Source organism: Nicotiana sylvestris, chromosome 10, assembly GCF_000393655.2.
Source record: "Nicotiana sylvestris chromosome 10, ASM39365v2, whole genome shotgun sequence".
Lineage (NCBI taxonomy): Eukaryota > Viridiplantae > Streptophyta > Magnoliopsida > Solanales > Solanaceae > Nicotiana > Nicotiana sylvestris.
This window is the reverse complement of record NC_091066.1, coordinates 119392268-119417020: the sequence shown is the minus strand read 5'-3', so window position 1 is coordinate 119417020 and position 24753 is coordinate 119392268. Positions and strand designations below refer to the sequence as shown.

The 24753-nt window shown below is 34.0% G+C and overlaps 1 long non-coding RNA gene across 1 annotated transcript; it reads right to left on the bottom strand.

Annotated features, from left to right (window-relative positions):
• Window positions 1-21820: 21820 nt before the first annotated feature.
• Window positions 21821-24543, bottom strand: LOC104228825 (uncharacterized). Its single transcript, XR_711430.1, has 2 exons — window positions 24040-24543; window positions 21821-22147 (listed from the first exon to the last, which is right to left on the bottom strand). It is a non-coding gene; the product is annotated as an uncharacterized lncRNA (long non-coding RNA).
• Window positions 24544-24753: the final 210 nt, after the last annotated feature.

Sequence of the window (24753 nt, the reverse complement as noted above, 5' to 3'; positions counted from 1 at the left end):
GGGTATTTTTCGGTTGAGAATCTTTTTTATAACTGAAAAATAAATTTTGTGTGTTATAATTGAGTTTGTTGAGTTATATTAGGAGTCTATTATGTTAATTGATTCACTTTCCCTTTTAAAAATAGTGTAATCCCCTATTTCACGCCGTGAATACAGTCGAATACAATAATCTGTCCAACTGTAATCCTATATTTCACTCCATGAATACAGTCGAATACACTCGAATACAACAACTGATTAGCTGGACTTCCCTGATTCACGCCTATTTTTGCTACTGTCTTCATGAATACAATAGCTTAAATACATCAAATACATCTTATATCCACATAAAAGGTATCTATAATCCGTAATATAGCAAATGGTATCTATAGATGGCTAATTACTACTAAAAGATAGCACTTTATGAAAATTTCCCAATGCCAAATGAGTTGATCCTGTTAACCGGTTAAGAGGGTGTTTGGCTAAGTTTATAAGCTGGTCGAATTAGCTTATAAGTATTTTTTGGCTTATCTAGACGCTTGGTAAATATTTAAAGTGCTTAAAAGCGAAGTGCTTATAAGCTAAAATCAGTCATAAGTCATAAGTTGGTCACCCCAATTTATGGCTTTTCAGTTTATAAGCATTTTTAGTTAGACCAACACTTTTATTAGTTAATCATTAATAATATTTTCTAATTCATAAAATACTTTTCCCAAGATAATTTTTCTCACTTTCTCTTCATTCTATATTCGTTGTTAATTTTTTTCTTTACAAAGAATTTTTAATTTATAATCTTTGGAAAAAAATTAAGGTATTTTAGTCACTTTAATAAAAAATAGCTTATCAACACTTTTTTATCATACACATCAACTGCTTATTATATGCTTCAGCACTTTTATCCAAACACGTAAATGCTTATTCTAAAAATCAATTTCAGCACTTAAAAAAGCTTTTCAGCACTTCTCGCTTATCAGTTATTTACAATCAGCTAATTCAAACGGGCTCTAAGTGTCTACCTGTAAGTACGGGTGTGCATGGGTCGGGTTAGTTCGGATTTTTAATTACCAAACTAAACCAATTGTGTCGGGTTATTAAATCTAAAGATCAAACCAAACCAATAAATTCGAATTTTTTAATCTCAATTTTTTCCTGGTTTTCGTGTATATTTGAGGTTTTTTCATAAAGTTTTCATAGCACAAAACATACAATTTGCGCTCTAAATATTTCTTTAATCCTAGCAAGACATAATTATATAAGGTATTTTCCAAGAAAATAACATAAAATATGACATGAGCCATGGCATTGTACTAAAATATTCAACAATAAAGATAATAAATCGCGTAAAATAAATATTATTAATAAGACATAATGAAAATAAATATAATCTAAAATTATTAAGTTGCTAAAATAAGTACGACTAATAAGTACTATTATTTACATGACTAAACACTAAAAAAAAATAAGTTATGCATTTTATCTAAACCATGAAAAAACTATAAAAAAATTATAGATATCCAACATTATTGTTATTCCTAGTACAATTGAATTGAACGTCTTTTATTCGTATTAATATTGATTTGATTTTGGTATAAGATATATTTGAGTTACTAATATTTATGGACTAAAAAAATTATTGGAGCATTCAAAAATGTTAATTCCAAGCTTGAAATAATACGTTAAGATAAAATTATGAAAAAGTTTAAGAAATATTTATAAACTTTACTACAATAAATATTTTTATGTATTAAATATATTTAAAACTTCTAGACATATAATGCCGGATTGGTTTGATTTCGATTTGAATTTTTTAATTAAAATCAAACCAAATCAATTATAATCAGATTTTTTTTTTCCAACATCAAACCAAATCAAACAAAACCATAATTGTGTTTTTTCTCAATTTGATTCGGATTATCGATTTGACACAATTTATCGGTTTCTTTTGTACAACCCTGCCTATAAGTCAGAATCAAAAGCTGATTCATATTGGAATTTCTTAGGCGTGGAGGTTCGTCTTTAGTTGGATTAGAGGAACCACAAAAAAATAACAGTAGTAACAACAAACTTTAAAATAAACTTTGTTTGTCTCAACCCCCATTATTTAATATATAAGTTTTTTGATTCTAATAATTTATTCTTAATGACATATACAAATAAAAACGACATGACATATTTAAAATCATAAGATTTAAAATATATTTTTGATATGTTATACACATATTTAGGTTGAGACTACAAGATTCAGTTCTTTTTTTTTTATATTCATAAGATCGTGCCTAATATTTTTTTCCTACAGTAAGTAAGAATGCACTTGAAATAGCAATAGATCTTTCGCGCCTAGTTTTAAGGTACAGGAATTAAAATTGAGGGAGTAATTAATATAGGGATTCTTTACACGCTAATTTTAAAAATGTAAAAATTTCACGTCACGCCTTATTTGTACACTATTATCTAATATGTATTTGTTTTTAAAAAATTTATTTATATGTACCCAATTTTTTAGTAAACTTTAGGAAAGTACCTTGCCTCCAAGGGTGGATCTAGCATTCAAGTGCCGGGTTCATTTGAATCATGTACCTTCGATGCGGAGTATACATTTGTATGTAAAATTCACTTGTTTAAATCATGGAAGAAGAATTGCCGTGAGAAAATTTCTCTAACGTGAAGGTTTGAATGGTTGTTATTTAACAAGAATAAAACAATAACTCCATGACATTTATAAATTACCATTTTACAAATAGAATTGTTAGTTTTGTTGGTATTTTGACAAATTAGTGATTAGGGTTTCTTCTTTATGATATTTGGTACTTATATTTTAAATTTGAGTTCATTTCAAGTAAATTTGGGCGCTAAATTATGTGTTGGATTGTTGAAATTCGAAGAACAAGTTTCTCTTGAACTTCAGATGAAAACGTCTTAAGTGCATGCAAAATATTGGTTTCACTTCAGACGGAAACATCTTTAAGTGCATGCCAAAAATTGGCTAATTCCGAACTTCAGTCAAAATATATAACTTCATATGTGCGAAAGTTATGTCCAAAGGGGATAAAATTGCAAAAAAAGATTAATCCTATACAAATTAAGTAGTGGGTTTTGGGGATATTTGCTTACTCCCCCCTCTAAAAAGGAAGAAGTGCAGCAATAGTCACTTTTAAGCGTGCTATTTAAAATTTATTTACAATTTATAATGTATTTATAGATTAGCCAATTCACCCAAACTTCAGGACTAAGTACCCTGAATTTGGAAATTTAGGACTTATTAGTGTCCTGAATTTTTGAGCCGCTAATTTAAAATTCAGGACTAAGTATTCTGAATTTTGAACTACTAATTTAAAATTGAGGACATAAGATTCAAACTTTTGTACACAATTTTCGAACTTTAGGACACGATGTCCTGAAGTTTGAACTTTGAGATTTAAACTCTAGGATGTCGTGTCCTAAAATTTAAGCGAAATTGGCTAATTTTTAAATATATTGTAAACTATGAATATTTTTTAAACTGCATACTTAAAAGTGGCTACCTAGTGTCATTTCCACTAAAAGAACTAGAATAGATCTTTGGGCTTTATTGCTTGAACAAAGACAACTAACAATAGAGAAAATACCAGTTATGTCTATTTATAAGTAACTTATTATAAAAATTGGCTAATTCATAAAATATTATTAATATTAGCCAATTAGCTATTTGTTGCCAAAAAAAAGGTTAAATTTTTGCTTTTTTTGAGTGGGTGCTATTATAATAGATTGGGTACATCTTAAGGAGCTTGAATCTCAATTTTGAGATGATTTGGTGGAGTTTTGAGGTGGTTTGAATTAAAAATTCGAATTAGAAGATGAACATGAAAATATAATATGTATATCACACTGTGTATCACATATGTATCATATTTTATCAAATGTATATCACATGTATATCCATGTATACCTGCGTGTGAGATACATGCGTGATACATGTGTCGCACAAGAATTTTTTGAACTCGATTTTAACTATGAATTTTGATACCAAATCAGTCCAAATTACCTTCAATCTTCCTTAAATTTTGTGTATTGACTCATCTATATGTTTTCAATGAATATCAATCATACCCATTAAAAAATGTCCTTTTTTCTTAGATTTTTTGAATCTTGTATATATATTTTTATGTATTTCATCACTTTATTTGCTATCTCATCCATGAAATTTTCTTTCCGTCTTGCATCTAATGTTGCTAATCACGTTTAAAAATATGGAAGGAGATCTTTGTGTGTGATTCTTGGAGAGAAAGAACCTTATTTTTTTAAGTTTTTAATTTTTATATGTGTTTGGCTAGTTTTGGTAATTCTACGATTAATTAATGACTAGAGGTTGATAATCACCACCGACAAGAACAGGCCGTCATGATTCTTCCAAAATCTTGTTTCGGAATCGGGACTCTCATTACATTACAAAATCACGAAACTGCATGCCTAACAGCATAATCTAAGTTGATAATGACATGGCTTTGGACTTGATTTGTCTGTCATTGTCACAGCTGTTTAACTAATTTCTTGGTTTAGACATGTGTCCTAATTAAGGTCTTAATTCCTTCCACACCAATTTGTGGATTTCTAATTTGTATCCATCACTTTGCAAATACTGGAATCTTGAATGTTAGATTATTCGAATTCTTTAACTTTAAGCTTTCTTCTTTCCTCTCTTTTAGGCTATAAACTCATTGTTGTCGACTTCACTCATATTGCGTTTTACTACCCGTAATATATTAATATTATATCAACAAGTGTACCTTTCTTTTACGTTTCCGCTAACTTTGATAGACACATAAAACTTGAGTACAAATTTTTGTTAGAAGTCTAGGAGATTTTGAGTTTGTAAACTCAACTTTTTAGTTTTTTTTTTTTTTTTTTGGTAAATGTTTGAACTAATTTTAAAATAAACTTTTACTTTTTTGAAGATTTTCAACCCAGTTTTATCAGTTTTTCAAAGATTGAAAAACTCCAAAACTAGTTTGTGATTTTGTCAATAGACGGAGTTTGAATTTTTTTAAAGTAGTAGTAATATTTTTCCATAACAATTCAAACAAATAGCAAAATACTAAGGATAATTTGATTCTTTTTTTATTTTTTATGTAGGAGATAATTTTGTTAGGAGGATCTTGTGGACTGCCTACTGATCAAGCACACGTCTCATTTATGTGCTGCATCCAAATGGAGATTTTCTCCTTGTATGAAGATGCCTTCTTTTTTGTTTTCCCCTCAAGTTTTCAGAATAGGGTAGTCAGTTAATAGGTAAAGTAAAAGAAATACGGAGAGATATTTCAACAGTACACGGATAGGTGTAGGGTTGGGATTTGGGAAGCTTAGCTCACCAACTATATATATTGCCCCAACAATTTCCATAAACAAATAGACTTGCTTGAACTTTGTTACATACATATTCGTAGTGCCATTTTTAGGTTAGTAACTAGTATATATACCCGCGCGATGCGCGGAGAAAAATTTAATATTTTTACACTAAATTCTACTTGCAACAAATATTAATCTAAAGTTGTAGGCCAAGAATGAAAATTTATGAATTTATATTTGCTAATATTTTTTCCCTTTTAATAACAGAGATTTTATATATATATATATATATATATATATATATATATATATATAAATTTGTTATTATTTTTATACCACCATTTTAATTTACATTATCATTCATAATGAGAACTTTTTCACGCAATCAAAATTTTTCACATGTTTTTGTAGTTTCGGTATACTATTTTATTATTTTGTTCGTGTGGCTATTTCATCATTAGTTTATGTTATAACTGTTAACTCAAATAGTTAAAACACCTATTTTATTAGAATCACGATATAATATATAATGAATAATCACATCTTGACCCTCTATTTTTTTTTGTCAACGTGCCAATAAAATATCCAAACTTTCAAAAGTAATTTTCATGTTTCAATTGTATTCAACGTGCCAATAAGCATAGTTAAAATTTTATATCACATATGCGTCAATTGTATTCAATCTTAGCTCTTATTTTTCTTCTTTTAATTGTTATTGATATTTATTATTTATTAGTTTTGGTTGCATATATTAAATCAATAAATACAAATATTTTGAAAATGTTGATCGATATATCTATCTATATATAAAAACAAAGACATACATGTAATCATAATAGTCATGTATCACCAAAAATAAAATGATAATTGTCATGCATATAAGTTAGTATACCAAAGAAAAAGATTGCAAACAAAATAATAACACAAATAATTTTAAATTTGTGTAGTGCTCTTGAGAATGAATAATGCCAAAAAAAAAAATTCTTGTACATTCATAATATATTTGGTCAATCCTTAAATGGGTGATTTGGTAAAACTCCTTTATATATTTCGGTTCTCCATCGTACTTGTTCATTTTTCAACTATTATTTCGCATTTGTGAGATACTTGTATGCATCGTATTTATGAAAACCTCAGCATCCTCAGATACATTTGTGACAAAAGACAAATGTAATGTTCAATACAAATAATAATAAAATAATAATAATAATAATAATAATAATAATAATAATAATAATAATAATAATAATAATAATAATAAGTTTAATCAATTATGAATATATACCTTGATAACCTAGTAAAACTTCTTTTTGTATTTCAAGTTCCCTATCACACTTGTTAAATTATTATTTGTGAAATATTTCTATACATCATATCTATGGATCTTCAGCTTCCTTAGTTACATCTACAATAAAAAAAAAACAAATGTAATGTTAATTGTAAAGCACAACAAAATAATAATAGCAAAACCAAAAAATTGGGAAAAAAATAAGTTACGACTTTAAATTAAAATTACTATAAGTAAAATAAGATTAAAGGAGCCCTTCTAAATTTTTATTTATTAATGTAACTTATGAGTAAGTAGCATATTCTAGATTAAGGAAACATTATATATCTATACTATATTAAAAGCACGAAACTCCTATCGAAATATCGTTCGCCTTTCTTATCTTTAGTAATTATATTTTACGTTGGATATAATTGTAATTGCTATCACTAATAATTTTTATTGGGGAAAATATTACCATTATTTAGGGTTTTCTTGGTTTAGAATTAGGATTGTTTATTGCCGCATTCTTTGCGGTTTTAGTTGTTTTGATTCTTTACGCATGGCTTTCCTTTAGGATTTAGAATTCTTTATTATCAATATTACCTATGTTTACCGTGTGTCTCTTACGTTGTATTTTTCCTTTATTTAGGTTTATACAAGGGTTTGCTTTGGTGTATTTCACCATAGCAGTATTTTTCACCTTTCTAATTTATTCTACAATATTTATTTGTTGTATTACTTTTACACAACGGTATAGTAAGTATTCGTCTAATAATTCTTTGGTTCTGTTCCCTTGTTTCAGGCTTAAACAACCATTGCAGCAGGGAATAGAAGTACCTATTTCTTGAGGTAATTTATTTTTCTCATGATATGAGTTCTTTCTCAAAAATAAATTTCATGCGTCAATCTTAATGAAGGCTAAAATTTTAACATATTGTAAAATTTTATAGGTAAAAGGTATTATCAATAACGGTATCCGTAGTCAAATTTTGACTTGTTTTTTAAAATCTGATGGCTTAACAAAAGTTTGATTCAGCTTGTGGAGACATTGGTGGTCACGTGTTAAGTTCATAGCGTCTTCACACTAATTGAATGTCCTACGTTGAAAGTTCTTGTCTTATTTTGGTTTAGCATATAAGAAGTTGGAGATTGCCACTTGAGCTCTTATCAGTTGAAGTTTTTTTTGTTTAATGTCATACTAGAGATGATTAATGTTTTTATTTTCTTAAAGATAGGTGACTTCAACTATTTCAATTCCAATTGTAGTCACTAAATTATTTTATTTTTTGTATATTTTGCATATGAATGCAAACACAAGAGTTTTATTTAGTCGGGAGACATATATAAATTTTATAGGTGTTTGAGTGTAGTTTGTTATTCAATTTATTTGATTTATTTTAGTATTTGAGACCAGACTACTTAACATTTATTTGGTATGAATTATTTCTATATTTTGTAAATTTTTTATTAATAAATCCCAAAAAACACGTGCAATGCGCGTACACTAAAACTAGTATATGTGTGTGTGTGTGTGTGCTAAGTATACCTACTTACTTCACCATCTCAAACCTTAGCATAGTATTCATTGCTTGGAGAACACTTTGGTAAGTTATACTGATCACATCTCATGAGGAAGAGGTTTTTTTCCGAAGAATTGAAAAGTGAAATTCAAAAGAAGAAAGATATAAAACTTTATTTCTTTTTGGTAGTGAAATTTGTAGGAGACCAATAACTTATTCTAATAGATTGAACAAACGATACGCCAAAACAAAATAACGGTTGTCTCCAACCATACCTTCGCAGTAGCAGGCCATATAAGCTCATCGCAAACTACATGGCTTAGCTTGACAAACAAATATTACTTGTGCTATTTTGTCACGACCCAGATTTTCCACCCTCGGGAGTCGTGATGGCGCCTACTCGTAGAAGCTAGGCAAGTCATGAACTTAGAAATCATTAACTCCTTTATTTTAAAACTTCTTACCAATTAGATTAACATGGAAATCAAAAAGTTAAATAACAGTGAAATATGAGATTTATGCGGAAGTCTTAAATAAATATAAAACTAGAATGTTTCGAAAGTCAATACATACCTCTACCCAGAACCTGGTGTCACAACATCCACGGACTACTAAGAGTACTAAATACAATCGTTTGAAAGAAATATAACACTGTTTGTCTCGAATACTTGAGATAACATAATATATAATAAGATAGAGGAGACGTCAGGCCTGCGGACGCCTGCAAGGCTACCTTGGTGTCTCGGTAGACTGAAGGCTGGCTCCTGAGCTACTGTTGCTGATCAAAGGCTACTCCGGTATCTGCACAGAGTGCAAAGTATAGTATCAGCACAACCGACCACATGTGCTGGTAAGTGCCTGGCCTAACCCCGGCGAGGTAGTGACAAGGCTAAGACCAGACTCCAGATAAACCTGTGCAGTTATATAATATACAGCAGAAATATAAACAGGTAACAACAGTTTTAAAGGGAGGGGGAAACATGCTTCGGGGAAACATATCAATTCTATCAGAAACTTAACAAAGTATGAAAGAACACTCGATGTCTACAATCAATACGATAACAATACTGTTGCGGCGTGTAACCCGATCCAATATAATATCTGTTACGGCGTGCAACCCGATCCACATATATAACTATTGCAGTGTGCAACCCGATCCACATATATAGCTGTTGCGGCGTGCAACCCGATCCACATATATAACTGTTGCGGCATGCAACCCGATCCACATATATAACTGTTGCGGCGTGCAACCCGATCCAATATAATATCCGTTGCGGCGTGCAACCCGATCCACATATACAGTTAACAATAATTATAATTAACCGTCCCGGCAAGGGAGAAATAGCCATAACTAAGCTATAACTCAACTAGTTTCAGTATCTAACTACTTCAGCTATAACTAATCTTGTTACAACACCTAACACGAAGAATCATCAACCTAAACGTCCGTAATATCCATTAAGAACACAATGCAAGGGAACCTCAACTCAACAATAGTCTGGCAAGGGATAACATAATGGTCCCTTCTCTTTCTCACGTTTACTTCACAATTCACTTCACAACTCGAGCCAATGCTCTAGAGCTTCAATTATCACTTATACTTTCACAATTCGTTATAAAATTGGAGCCCACGCTCCTCAATGTTCATAGGTCACAACTTTTCCCACAACTTTACACAACAACTAGAAATCGTCACCAAGGCGTGAATAATACAACGAGATCATGAAAATCACAAGATAAGACTCACGGTCATGCTTGACACCAACGCATATACGTCATACTCGACAAGAAACAATTAGCAAATAGGACACAACTTCTAATCCCTCAATCTAAGGTTAGACCAAACACTTACCTCGATGCCACGAACACAACTCAAGCTTCAATTGTAGTTTTACCCCTCGATTCCTCCGCCAATTCGCTCGTATCTAGCCACAAGTTACTTAATTACATCAATAAATGCTAAATGAATCAATTTGAATGCATGAAAAATGAGTTTTCCAAAGTTTTACCCAAAAAGTCAAAATCGCCCCCGGATCCACGTGGTCGAAACCCGAGGTTCGAACCAAAATCCGATTACCCATTCCCTCACGAACCCAAATATATAATTTGTTTTGAAATCGGACCTCAAATCGAGGTCCAAATCCCCAATTTTTGAAAAACCTAGGTTCTATCCAAAACACCCAATTTCCCCCATGAAAATCATTGATTTGAAGTTGAAATCATGTTAAAAGATGTTAAGGAGTGAATAAAGTGAGTTAGAAATCACTTACCAACGTTTTGGAGAAGAAAGGTTGTTTGAAAAATCGCCTCTTATGTTTTTGGGGTTTTGAAAAGTGAAAAATAACTGAAATTCCCGTTTATTTATACCCCTCTCAGACCCCATGTGCGAACCGCATCAAATAGACCGCGGCCGCACAGGCCTCCCTGAAGACCTGCAGTTCAGCACCCTGTGCTGACCGCACAAAGGCGACTGCGGCCGCACAGCTTCCACCGCGCCCTGCACAAAGGCGACCGCAGCCGCGCTGGCCCCTCCGCGGTCGCACGCGATTTCTCGCATACCGCATTAGAGGGCTCAGAGGCCTGCAACTTCCTGAACCTGCAACATCTGACTTTCTAAGCCCAAGGCATCCCGGAACCTACCCGAAACTCACCCGAGCCCTCGGGGCTCCTAACCAAACATACGTACTAACTCAACAACATCATACAAACTTATCCGTGCAATCAAATCGCCAAAATAACCTCAATAATAATGGATCAAACCTCAAAATCAAGAACTTTTTCTCAACTTCATCAAGTATCAAATTTAGCAATTTAGGTCCGAATCATGTCAAATGACGTCCGTTTTCAACCAAATTTTACAGAAATGAGTTAAACCATATATAAAACCTGTACCGGGTGTCGGAACCAAAATACGGGCCCGATACCATTGCTTTCTAATCAGTTTTCATTTCAAACTTCCTTAAACAATTTCACTTAAAAATTCATTTCTCGGACTTGGGACCTCGGAATTCGATTCCGGGCATACGCCCAAGTCCCATATTTTCCTACGGACCCTCCGGGACCGTCGAATCACGGATCCGGGTCCGTTTACCCAAAATGTTGACCGAAGTCAAATTTATTCATTTTAGAATTAAAACTTAGCATTTTTCACAAAGTTTCATTTTTAAGCGTTCTGGCTACGTGCCCGGACTGCGCACGTAAATTGAGGCGACTCTAATGAGGTTTTCAAGGCCTCAGAGACACAGAAATCAACTGAAAGCAAGCGATGACCCTTTGGGTCGTCACATTCTCCACCTCTAAAACAACCATTCGTCCTCGAACGGACAGAAGAAGGAAGTACCTGAGTCAGGGAAAAGATGAGGATAACGGCTATGCATATCAGACTCGGACTCCTAGGTCGATGCCTCAGGGGGCTGACCTCTGCATTGAACACGAACCGAAGGAAAACTCTTCGACCTCAACTGTCGAACCTGTCGGTCTAGAATAGCCACCGACTCCTCCTCATAAGACAAGTCCTTGTCCAACCGGACAATGCTGAAATCTAACACGTGGAATGGATCGTCGTGATACTTCTGAAGCATGGACACATGAAATAATAGATATACAGTTGATAAGCTAGGCGGCAATACAAGTCTATAAGCCACCTCTCCCACTCGATCAAGAATCTCAAATGGACCAATGAACCTAGGGTTAAGCTTGCCCTTCTTCCCGAATCTCATCACGCCCTTCATAGGCGACACTCGGAGCAATACCCGCTCACTAACCATAAAAGCCACATCTCGAACCTTGCGGTCTGCATAACTCTTCTGCCTAGATTGAGTTGTACGAAGCCTATCCTGAATGATACTGACCTTGTCCAAGGCCTCCTGAACCAGATCCGTACCCAACAACCGAGCCTCTCCCGGCTCAAACCACCCAACCAGAGATCGACATCGCCTACCATACAAAGCCTCATAAGGAGCCATCTGGATACACGACTGGTAGCTGTTGTTGTAGGTAAACTCTGCTAAAGGCAAGAACTGATCCCACGAGCCTCCAAAGTCAATAACACAAGCTCGGAGCATATCCTCCAATATCTGAATAGTCCGTTTGGACTGCCCGTCCGTTTGAGGATGAAATGTTGTACTCAACTCAACCTGGGTGCCCAACTCTCACTGAACTGCTAGGTAAACTGCGTACCTCGGTCCGAAATGATAGATACCGGCACACCATGAAGACGAACAATCTCCCGGATATAAATCTCAGCTAACCTCTCGGATGAATAGGACACTGTCACATGAATGAAACGCGCTAACTTGGTCAACCTATCAATAATGACCCAAACTGCGTCGAACTTCTTCTGAGTCTGCGGGAGTCCAACAACGAAGTCTATAGTAATCCGCTCCCACTTCCACTCGGGAAGTTCAATCCTCTGAAATAGTCCACCAGGCCTCTGATGCTCGTACTTAACCTGCTGACAATTCAAACATCGAGCCACATATGCAGCGATATCCTTCTTCATTCTATGCCACCAATAATGCTGACGCAAATCCTGATATATCTTTGCGGCGTCCGGATGAATAGAGTATCGGGAGCTATGGGCCTCCTCTAAAATCAACTCTCGTAGCCCATCCACATTTGGCATACTCACTCGACCCTGCAATCTCAAAACTCCATCATCATCCAGGGTAACCTGCTTGGCACCTCCGCGCTGCACCGTATCTCTAAGGACGCACAAATGGGGATCATCATACTGCCGATCATGGATACGCTCCAATAAAGAAGAACGAGCGACCGTGCATGCCAATACACGATTAGGCTCAGAAATATCCAACCTCACAAACTGATTGGCCAAGGCTTGAACATCCAAAGCAAGCAGCCTCTCACCGACCGGAATATAAGCAAGGCTGCCCATACTGGCTGACTTCCTACTCAAGGCATCGGTCACCACATTGGCCTTTCCCGGGTGATATAAGATAGTGATATCATAATCCTTCAACAACTCCAACCACCTCCTCTGCCTCAAATTCAACTCATTTTGCTTGAACAAATACTGAAGACCCTTGTGATCCGTGAACACCTCACATGCCACGCCATACAGATAATGCCTCCAAATCTTCAATGCGTGAACTATGGCTGTTAACTCTAAATCATGAACTGGATAGTTCTTCTCATGAATCTTCAACTGCCGCGAAGCATAGGCAATGACCTTGCCATCCTGCATCAACACTGCACCAAGCCCACTGCGAGAAGCATCACAATAAACTGTATAAGGCCCTGAACCTATGGGCAAAACCAACACCAATGTCGTAGTCAGAGTTTTCTTGAGCTTCTAGAAGCTCGCCTCACACTTGTCCGACCATCTGAACTGGGCACCCTTCTGGGTCAACCTAGTCATCGGGGCTGCGATAGATGAGAACACCTCCACGAACCGACGATAATAGCCTGCCAATCCCAAGAAACTCTGAATCTCTGTAGCTGATGCTGGTCTAGGCCAGTTCTTGACTGCCTTAATCTTCTTCGGATTGACCTGAATACCCTATGCTAATACAACATGACCCATGAATACAACTGAACTCAACCAGAGCTCACACTTCGAAAATTTAGCATACAACTGACTATCCCTCAAAGTTTGAAGGACCACTCTGAGATGTTACTCGTGCTCCTCCCGACTGCGGGAGTATATCAAAATATCATCAATGAAGACTATCATGAACGAGTCCAAATAAGGCCTGAACACTCGATTCATCAAATCCATAAAAGTTGCGGGGGCATATGTCAGCCCGAATGACATAACCAAGAACTCATAATGCCCATACCGAGTGCGAAAAGTTGTCTTAGGAATATCGGATGCCCTAATCTTCAACTGATGGTAGCTAGATCTCAAGTCAATCTTTGAAAATACCTTGTCACCCTGAAGCTGATCAAACAAATCATCGATCCTCGGCAATGGATACTTATTCTTGATTGTAACCTTGTTCAACTGCTGGTAATCAATACACATTCTCATCGATCCGTCCTTTTTCTTAACAAACAACACCGGCGCACCCCAAGGCGAAACACTCGGCCTAATGAAACCCTTCTCAAGCAAGTCTTGCAACTGCTCCTTCAACTCTTTCAACTCAGGCGGGGCCATACGGTACGGCGGGATAGAAATGGGCTGAGTGCCCTGAGCCAAGTCAATGCAAAAGTCAATATCCCTGTCGGGCGGCATACCCGGCAGGTCTGAAGGGAATACCTCTGGAAACTCACAAATAACGGGCACAGAGTCAATAGAGGGAACCTCCACACTAGAATCGCGAGCATAAGCTAAATAGGCCAAGCACCCCTTCTCGACCATACGCCGAGCTTTCACATAAGAAATAACGCTACGGGTAGAATGACCAGGAGTTCCTCTCCACTCTAAACGAGGCATACCTGGTAAAGCTAAGGTCACAGTCTTGGCATGACAATCCAAGATAGCATGGTAAGGTGATAACCAGTTCATCCCCAATATAACATCGAAGTCGACCATGTCTAAAAGCAACAAATATACACGAGTCTCAAGACCCCCAATCACCACAATACAAGAACGATGGACTCGATCAACCACGATAGAATCACCTACCAGTGTAGACACATAAACAGGAATACCCAACGAATCACTAGGCATGACCAGATACGGTGCAAAATAAGATGACACATACGAATATGTAAACCCTGGATCAAATAACACTGAAGCATCTCTATCACAGACCAGAACAGTACCTGTGATCACTACATCTGAAGCCTCAGCCTCGAGCCTGGCTGGAAGAGCATAACATCAGGGCTGGGCCCCACCACCCTGGACTACCTCTCTGGGACGGCCTGTAGTTGGCTGGCCTCTACCTCTGGCGGTCTGAGCTCCACCTCTAAATCCTCTAACTCCACCTCTAGCACCTCTACCCCCACATCTAGCTGGCTGGGCGGGCTGTGGAACACCTAGTGCCTGAACCATAGTACGAGGATTCTGCTGCTGCGACTGAGTGCCCACCAACCTTGGACAAGTCCTCCTGATATGACCATATTCACCACACTCAAAACATCCACCTAAGTGTTGTGGTTGAGGAAACTGAGACTAACCCTGGCGACCTGAATGACCACCTCGGAAACTCTGAAGCGGCGGTGCACTGATGGGAGCTGGTGGTGCACTGTAAGGTTGTTGATCAAAATAATGCGTCTGATAACCACGACCACCTAAAGTACCATGAGAGACCTGGAGAGCTGACTGAAAGGGCCTAGAAGGATGGCCTCTACCATATGAATCTCTACCTCCAGACGAGGTACCACTGAATCTGCCTAAATGACGGGGTCTCTTATCCGACCTATGACCACCTCCCTGCAACATAACCATCTCAACTCTACGGGTCACATTGGCCGCCTCCTTAAAAGTGATCTCACTCACAGCCTCCCTAGCCATCTGAAGACGAATTGGTTGGATAAGACCGTCGATGAATCTCCTAACCCTCTCTCTCTCGGTAGGAAGTATGACAAGAACATGGCGAGCTAAGTCGATGAACCTGGTCTCATACTGGTAACCGTCATGGAACCCTGCTGGAGGTGCTCAAATTGCCTCCGATAGGCCTCTCTCTGAGTAATGGGGAGAAACTTCTCCAGAAACAACACTGTAAACTGCTCCCAAGTCAAAGATGGCGAACCGGATGGTCTAGCTAAGCAATAATCCCTCCACCAAGTCTTGGTAGATCCAGACAGGCGAAATGTAGAAAACTTGACCCCATTGGTCTCAACAATACCCATGTTCCTGAGAACCTCGTGGCAACTGTATAGAAAATCCTGGGGATCCTCAGTAGATGCACCGCTGAATGTAGAAGTGAAGAGCTTGGTGAACCTATCCAGCCTCCACAGAGCATCGACAGACATAGTCGTTCCATCGCCGGCCTGAGCTACTACACCCGACTGAACTGCTCTAACTGGCTGAACCGCTTCTGAATCTGGGGAGCTACCTACTCCGGAGTGCGAGTAGCAGGAGTTTGAGCCCCTCCTCCAGCCTGAGAGACGGCTGGTGCTACAGGAAGCAAACCTGCTCGGGTGACACTCTTTATGAGGCCCACTAATCAGACAAGAGCATCTTAAAGGACTGGGGTAGCAATAAACCCCTCTAGGACCTGAGCTGGGCCCATCGGAGCTGCTGGGGCCGGAACCTCGTCATCAAAGTCAACCTGAGGCTCTGCTACTCGGGGCTGAGCTCAACCCCTACCTCGGCCTCTGGCACGGCCTCGGCCTCTGCCCCTTATGGGAGCTACTACTAGGGGCTCGGGCTGCTGAGCGGTAGATGAGGAAGTGCGTGTTCTCGCCATCTGCGAAAGAAGAGAGTAGAAGTTCAATTAGCATTGAGAAACAAAATCGCACGACGAGAAAGAACAAATGTGAGATTTTCCTAACTCTGTAGCCTTTGGGGGATAAATACAGACATCTCCGTACTGATCCATCAGACTCTACTGAGCTTGTCCGTGAATTTTGAGTCCTATGTAACCTAGAGATCTGATACCAACTTGTCACGACCCGGATTTTCCACCCTCGGAAGTCGTGATGGCGCCTACTCGTACAAGCTAGGCAAGCCATGAACTTAGAAATCATTAACTCCTTTATTTTAAAACTTCTTACCAATTAGATTAACATGGGAATAAATAGTTAAATAACAGCGGAATATGAAATTTATGCGAAATTCTTAAATAAATATAAAACTAGAATGTTTCGAAAGTCAATATATGCCTCTACCCAGAACCTGGTGTCACAACATCCACGGACTACTAAGAGTACTAAATACAACCGTTTGAAAGAAATATAACATTGTTTGCCTCGAATACTTGAGATAACAGAATGTATAATAAGATAGAGGAGACGCGGGCCTGCGGACGCCTGAAAGGCTACCTTGGTGTCTCGGTGGACTGAAGGCTGGCTCCCGAGCTACTGTTGCTGACCAAAGGCTACACCGGTATCTGCACAGAGTGCGACTCTAATGAGGTTTTCAAGGCCTCAAAGACACAGAAATCAACTGAAAGCAAGCAATGACTCTTTGGGTCATCACATATTTGCTAGTACAAAACTATAAAAGCATAGAATGTATTAGTCTAACCAAAAAAGCTTTTCAAATATTAAATTAGTTTGAAGAGATCATAATTTTATTAACATAAATCATTCAGAGTAGAAAAAAAAAATTGAGAGACTAACCTAAAGGTTCGTATAGTATTGCAGGGTTAGAATCCGAATATATGGTATTCTACCTAGGCTTATGTTAAGTGAATCTTAATCACAATATTATTTTACCATATATGTCGTTTGATTGTCAATCAATTATTCACTTCCATGTATTAAATGTGAAACTTAAAATATGAATTAATTTTTCCATATTAATATATGTCTTCAAATGTAAACAAATTAAAAGTAATAAATGAAGTAAATATGCAGATTTAATTACCTTAGATCTAAGGCACATATAATTTTAATTTTTTTTATGTAGCAATACTTATTATATTTTTCGAATTTCAATACGAACATACTAAAATTTTACCCTTGAATACAAATAATTTACTAAAGTTTTATACATGTACGACCAGATTATCTCAATTAAAATTTAGACTCATATATCTATATATTTTCACATATTAAGTTTTGAATAAAATTTACCTTCCCAATCGAATTTAACTTTTCTTTCTTTCAATTTTTATTTAAATAATAATAATTGGTTAAGAAACAATTAGTTTTAAAAAAGATATTGTTGAGTTTGAATGGCCCTTTAGTTACGCTATCGGTAAGGTTTAAAAGCATAATGAGTGCCAAATAAATATAATTAGCTTTTAAATCAAAATTTAAACTTTATTTTCTTGTTAAGAAATGAATATATCAATTAATGAAATATGAGATAAACCATGAATATTGTTTGGCATAAAATATTATCTTTTATATGGTAATATATTTGAATTGAATATTCTAATTTTCATATAAGGAACAATATTATATGAATATTCTTTGTCATATAATGTTATTTCTTTATGATAATTTTAGACCCATATATCCATATATAGTTATGTATAAATTTTAAATGATATTTACCTTTCCATTCTAATTTAAACAAACGGCTAAGAAATAATTCTTTTAAAAAAATATGTCATTGTGTTTGAATTACCCTATAATTACGGTACTGCTAATGTTTAAAGGCCTACTAAATGCTAATTACAAATAAGTATGATTAGCTTTAAATTCAAAATATAAACTTTATTTTTTAGTTAATAATTTAATATATCAATATGATAAAAGTCACGAATATTGTTTGGCATATAATATTATCCCTTATATGGTAATATTTAAACTGTAAATATCCTAATTTCTACATAAGGAATAATATTATATGAATATTCTTTGTCATATAATATTAGTCCTTTATGGTAACGTAATTATACACACACTTTTAGTTCATGTATAAATTTTGCATGATAATTATGTCCCCATTCGAATTCAAATTAAATGGGATATTTGGTTAAGAAACGGTCAAAAAAGATATTATTGAGTTTGAATTGCCCTATAATTAAGGCATTGTTAAGATTTAAAAGCCTGCTAGGAGCTAAATATGGATAAATACATTTAGCTTTTCAATTGCCCTGTAATTGTGGTATTGGTGAGGTTCATTTTTTGTTAAGAAATCAATATACCAATTAAAGAATCTAATAAAAATTATCAATATTATTTATCATAAATATCGATAATCATTCCCTTTGAATGTGGGTTTTTTCTTTATTTCTCCAATCAAATCCACCACCAAAATAGTGAGTACGTATTAACTTTATATAATATTAATTAATATCTTTTTAAAACTAATACATATTAACTTTACATAATGTTAAGCCAAGTGACTTTTTAAATATTTTTGTATTTTATGTAAAAAAAAAATGTGCTACTTGAATTTTTTTCAATTTTCGAAGTCATCAATCCTTAATATCTTAAATAAATTTATTTACTTTATTTATATTTTAACTTGCCCAGAGTACAAATAGTCATAGTTATCCCAATCTACATCTTTGTAATATTTTTATTATTTTATTATTATGAATGTTTAATTATTTTTTCACTTCCATGGTTTAAGCTAATATGGAAGGAAAATTGATGATTGGATCTACATATGATATATATATATATTAAATTTATTTTCTAGATTATGTCTTAAATGTGCCAAGTGGCAATTTCTCAATACGCCACTTGGCTTAACCTCATGCTTCACTACTCTCCTTTTAATACAATATAGATTACATGCTCTGATAATTATACAATATAGTAATTATAATGACTTGTTTGTTTACCATAATATAATTACAGTAAAATTTTACTGTTATATTTAATTGAACAAGTATAATACATAATTAAATAAGTATTTTGGATTAATATATGAATAAGTTTTACTATATGAAAAACATATATGTAAATGATAAATATCAAAAATAATTATATTATGAGTTATTGGAAATAAATATTGTTCTATAAAGATTATTAAATATTTAAAAATTGATAAATAATATCATAAAAACCATCAGTATTTTATAAATAAACAATATTACCCCATAAATTAATTAAATTAAAATTCCAATAGCGAATTTAATATTTTTATCAACTCATGTGAATATAAGAAAGATAGATATGAGCTTAGAAAGTATTTCCTATAAGAAATATCTATACTAATGAATATAAAATAAAATTAGTAAAATAAAAAACAAGTAAATTTTAATGTGTGAAAAATATATGCATATATAGAAATATTAGAAATTGTTTATCACAAGGTATTCAAAGTATATTTTTTAGATAAAAGTATTAAATAATTATAAGTTGGTAACTAATATTGTAAAAGATAATCAACGTCTTGATTATCTCTTAAATAGCTAATATCTTAAATTAAGTATTGAATAAAAGATTTAAATTATGAATTTAATTTTTTACTAACTCATATGAATGTAATGTAAAATTTATGATTCGTCACAAAATTTCACTATTTCGGTAACAAAAGGATAGACATGAATTTAGAAGGTATTGTTTCTTCATAATTATTTATGTTGTATATATGTACGTACTTGTCATAAAAGGGATATTAGCAACCAAGTCTTTAGGCCGCTAAAATTAGCTGGGAAGACGCGAAATAAAGACAGTCCAAAAGTAAAAAATATAGCTGGATCGGCCATTTTTGAGCCGGCTATTAGAGTTTAGCTATATTTTAAATTGTAAAAAAAGCAAAGTGGAACTGGTCCTGTTAAATTGACGTTTTAGCATTTTTGTCCCAACAAAAATAGTGGAGTTTGAAGTTTTAACAAGTGGAACCCAGTAAATTATGTTGGAATTCAAAGATTTACTGTATTTTCAAACACATGAACGATTTTTAATTTTTTTAATATTTATTAGTGCAAAATTCAAGAACGATTACTGATTTTTGGACCTTTACAAGTGCAAAATCTAATAACAATTTTTAATTTTTGAATTCACATTGTACTTCAATAATTTTGAATATTTATTAATGCATAATCTAAAATCCAGATACGATTCCTCTGTTTTTAACCTTTACTAGTACAAAATCCACGAAAGATTCATACTTTTTGAATTCACATTGCACTTCACCAAATTTGAACCTTTACTAGCGTAAAATTCAAAATTCAAAAAAAAATTATTGAAGTTTAAACCTTTACTAGTGCAACATCCAAGATAATCTAAGAATAATTCATAGTTTTTGAATTCACATTATACTCCAATAACTTTTAACCTTTAATTTGCGTATGACCTATAGATCACGGGTTCGAGCCGTAGAAGCAGCCACTAATGCTTGCATTAGGGTAGGTTGTCTACATCACACCTCTTGGGGTGCGGCCCTTCCCCAAAACCTGTGTGAATGCAGGATACTTTGTGCACCGAGCTGCCCTTTAATTTTTAACCTTTAAATACAAAGTCCATGACAAATTACTGATTTTTAAACATTTACTAGTGCAAAATTCAAGAAAATGTAGGAACTATTTATGAATTTTGAATTCACATTATACTTCAACAATACTGCTTCAGATCATTCAAACTTTAGCAACAATTCCTGAATTTTAAACTTATAAATATTCAAAGTCCAGTAGTTATTTTTGAAATTCTTTTGGGCTTTAGGGATATTTTTGTCCATACATATATTTCTATATTAATGAATGACTATTTTACCAAAATAATTTAGAATATGACTTCACTTTAATAGCCAACCTAAAAATAGCTACTCTCTCCGGTCCCAAATAAGTAATTTTTTGGATGTTTTCACACAGATTAAGAAATTCATCTTTTTGCATTAATTAGCAATGGAATTGACCATATTAACCTTTACTATCTCACATAAACACTCCTAACAAATTTTCCAACACTAGTTACTCCAAGGACAATATAGGAAAAAAATAATTAATTCATTCTTGAAATCTGAAAAAATCACTTATTTTGGACCACAAGAAAAAAGTCAAAAAATCACTTATTTTGAACCGGAGGGAGTATTTACCAAACTTGCAGAGTCAAAAAGGCAAACGAGCCAAAGACATCCAAAGGGGAAAGGCTCAAAAGAACAAAAGAAAAGAGAGAATTTGGTAGATTACAAATATATCAAATGTATTTCGTTCTTCTAAAATTAGAATCTTTATTTATCTTTTCAATTTAGCGGCTGGGTCAATTTTAAAGTGAAACATTGTATTGTTGAAATGAATTTTTATATGGTATAACTAACTTCTACTAGGTATTTACCATCAATAATTTTAGTTTGAAATAATTATAATACATAGTTAATGTTTGTATTTTATAGTAAATTTATCATTCACACAATTTTCAGATATCTCCCTCCTCACAACCCTAAGAACCATATTCTCCAAAATATCTTTAACGCCGCTACTAGATCGCCGCCATACTGTCTGCACCACCATCATCGAAAATCGCCGCAGCCGACCAACGGTCTCCAAATGGTCCCAAATTTTCACCATCTCTTGCTCTCATCCTCCTTTACATGAATCCACAACTCATTTCTTTTAGTTCCTCATAGAACTCCGTAAATCTGAGAACAATCAAGGAAAACCAAAAATTTATTTCTCAGATTCGATGAGTTCCGACCACTTTCACCCCATAAAACATGCATGAAAGGATAGATCTTGGGCGGATCTATCTTTTGATATTATTTTATTCCAAAATTTTGATGGAAATTTTTTTGGAGAGCCACCGGCGTCGCTAGAAAATGCATTTAGTATAAATACAAGTGTTATTATATATACTAGTATACTTACCCGCGCCATGCTCTAAGAATATTAAATAAAAGTAATTTCACAAAATTCCTATCTTACCAATGTCACACCTCCTTTTTCCCCGAGGTAAGGAAAGAAAAGAGTTTTTTCCAATTTAAGTGACATTAATCAAAATGATATTATTTATTTATTTTAGAGTCGTCACTTGGGATAATTTATGGTGTCCCAAGTTACCGATTTATTTTAAATTTCAAATTGAGGAAATTTAACTTTGTTTAAAGTCCGCGAAACCAGAAGACCGGGTAAAGAATTCTGTTAACCCGAGAGAAGGTGTTAAGCACTCCCGAGTTTCGTGATTCTAGCACGGTCGCTTTAATAATTATACATGCCTTAACTAATTCTGGATATTTTATGTTCTAGAGAAATTTATGCACTTTTGCCTCAAACTGCTTTTAATTGCTTGATAATTTTAAATTATAGAATTATCTTGAAAAGATCACGCGTACGTGTATTCATTTTGCTTAGTGTGTCAGGAATCATGTCACGTATATGTGTACACAATTAATAACACTTTATTATTTTTTAAGATTGTTTTGTCAAAGTTGCACAAACGCATACTTTACCTTTAATTTTAAAAATTATAACTATGTCACGCGAACGTGTACAGAATCACGGAAGTTCAATTAAAAACGTGCCTAATCAGCATTTCTACGAACATTCGTGTATGGATTAATTGCCTTAAGAACTGAGTCTTGTTCATAAGGGATCAAAGATTGTGAAATTTAATATCTTAACAGGGAGGAATTTAAAGAACTTTAGTCTAAAGTAAACTTCTCAAATTTGGGAGTAGTGGGCATTTGCAGTATATTGATAAGTGTGAAATTCCATTACTTAGGATCTACTAGAATGAATATTTTTGGGGAGCTTCATTAATAGAAGAAAAACACAGCAACTACATTTTTAAGAGATTAAATCAAGGCCACAACATAATTTTAATAAGTTAATCTAACCTCCTATATTAAAATACTATGTTCTTCAAAACATGTAGCCTTCTGTTACTACAAATTATCATTACATTTCAACTAACAAATAAGTAAAAGAAAACTAAATCATAAACATTTAAAATATTTTCTAAAACAAATATACGGAGTAAGATATTCTCTATTAGTCACATTGAAAGAGAAAGAAAATTTCAGAATAACACATAAAAAGAAAATTTCAAATAAACTCCAAACCCAAGACTGCAAGGATTTTACATGAACTCTTGAATGGAAGTAAATTTATTTTTTTTAAAGTGATATTTGCTACAAATTAACAGACTTAAAAATAAAACTCGTAATGGACTTGATCTTTAACTTCAATACTTGTTATTAAGAAAATTTCATGGCATCAGATATAACTGTATTGTTTGAACCATTCTTACCCATTTAAAAATGATAATATTTTAACACCAAAACTTATGAAAATGTTTTAACCAAAGCAGTAAATAGAAAATACTTACATACTCAAGATTCAAGGAATAATATCTTACATACACAACAATGATTAAGCAAAAATAAAAACTCAAATACTACTTCAATAATAAATGAGATATAAACTATAGCAACACAACAACTTCTTAATAGATCTTAATTCTTATAAGACAACTATTTACATTTTATGTTCAACAAACACGTTAAAATAGATTAAGCAAAGATTAGAAGAAAACCTGTAAGGTGAAGCTTCTTTCACCAGTAATAATAAAAACTGGTACAAACTTCAGTTTCAAAAATTCCAAATGAGAAAGACAGCAACCACAAGAAATGGGAAACTCGAAATCGGAACAAAAGCAGTAACCAAACGTCCACTCGACCCTTTGCTCCTATTCAAACTCCATTTTCTCTTTCTAAAGTTTCTTTAAATAATTGAAGAAACCAAATATTTGTCAAACTCTCCACTCAATAAAATCTTTTCCTTTAGTCCTCTTCCTCTCTCTTTTTCGTTCTTCTTTAAACCTCTTTATAAAGAGGAATAAAAATAGTTATCTAATCTTGTGCCAAAGATTTGAAGTAGGGACGTGGGATTGAGGTTGCGGAAAGAATTGAAATGGGTGTGTGTTGATGGTGAGAAAGAGTGGGAACGTGGAAGTGAGGGGTGGCTATTTGTGGGGAATACGTGAGGGATATGGGAGAAAAGTGGGAGTTTTAACAAAGTTAACAAAATTAAGAATTTGATTTTTGACTCTTTTGACGTTAGCTTTACTTTCTTTTTTATTATTTTTTAATTTTAAAAAATAAATTAAATATATAGATAAGAATATTAACTAACATTTCTTACAATATAAAAAGAATTAAATATTTACATGTACTTTAAATATACTAGGAAAAGATACTATAACTTACTTATTAAAATTCTAATTAAAGGAAACTAAATATATATTTTG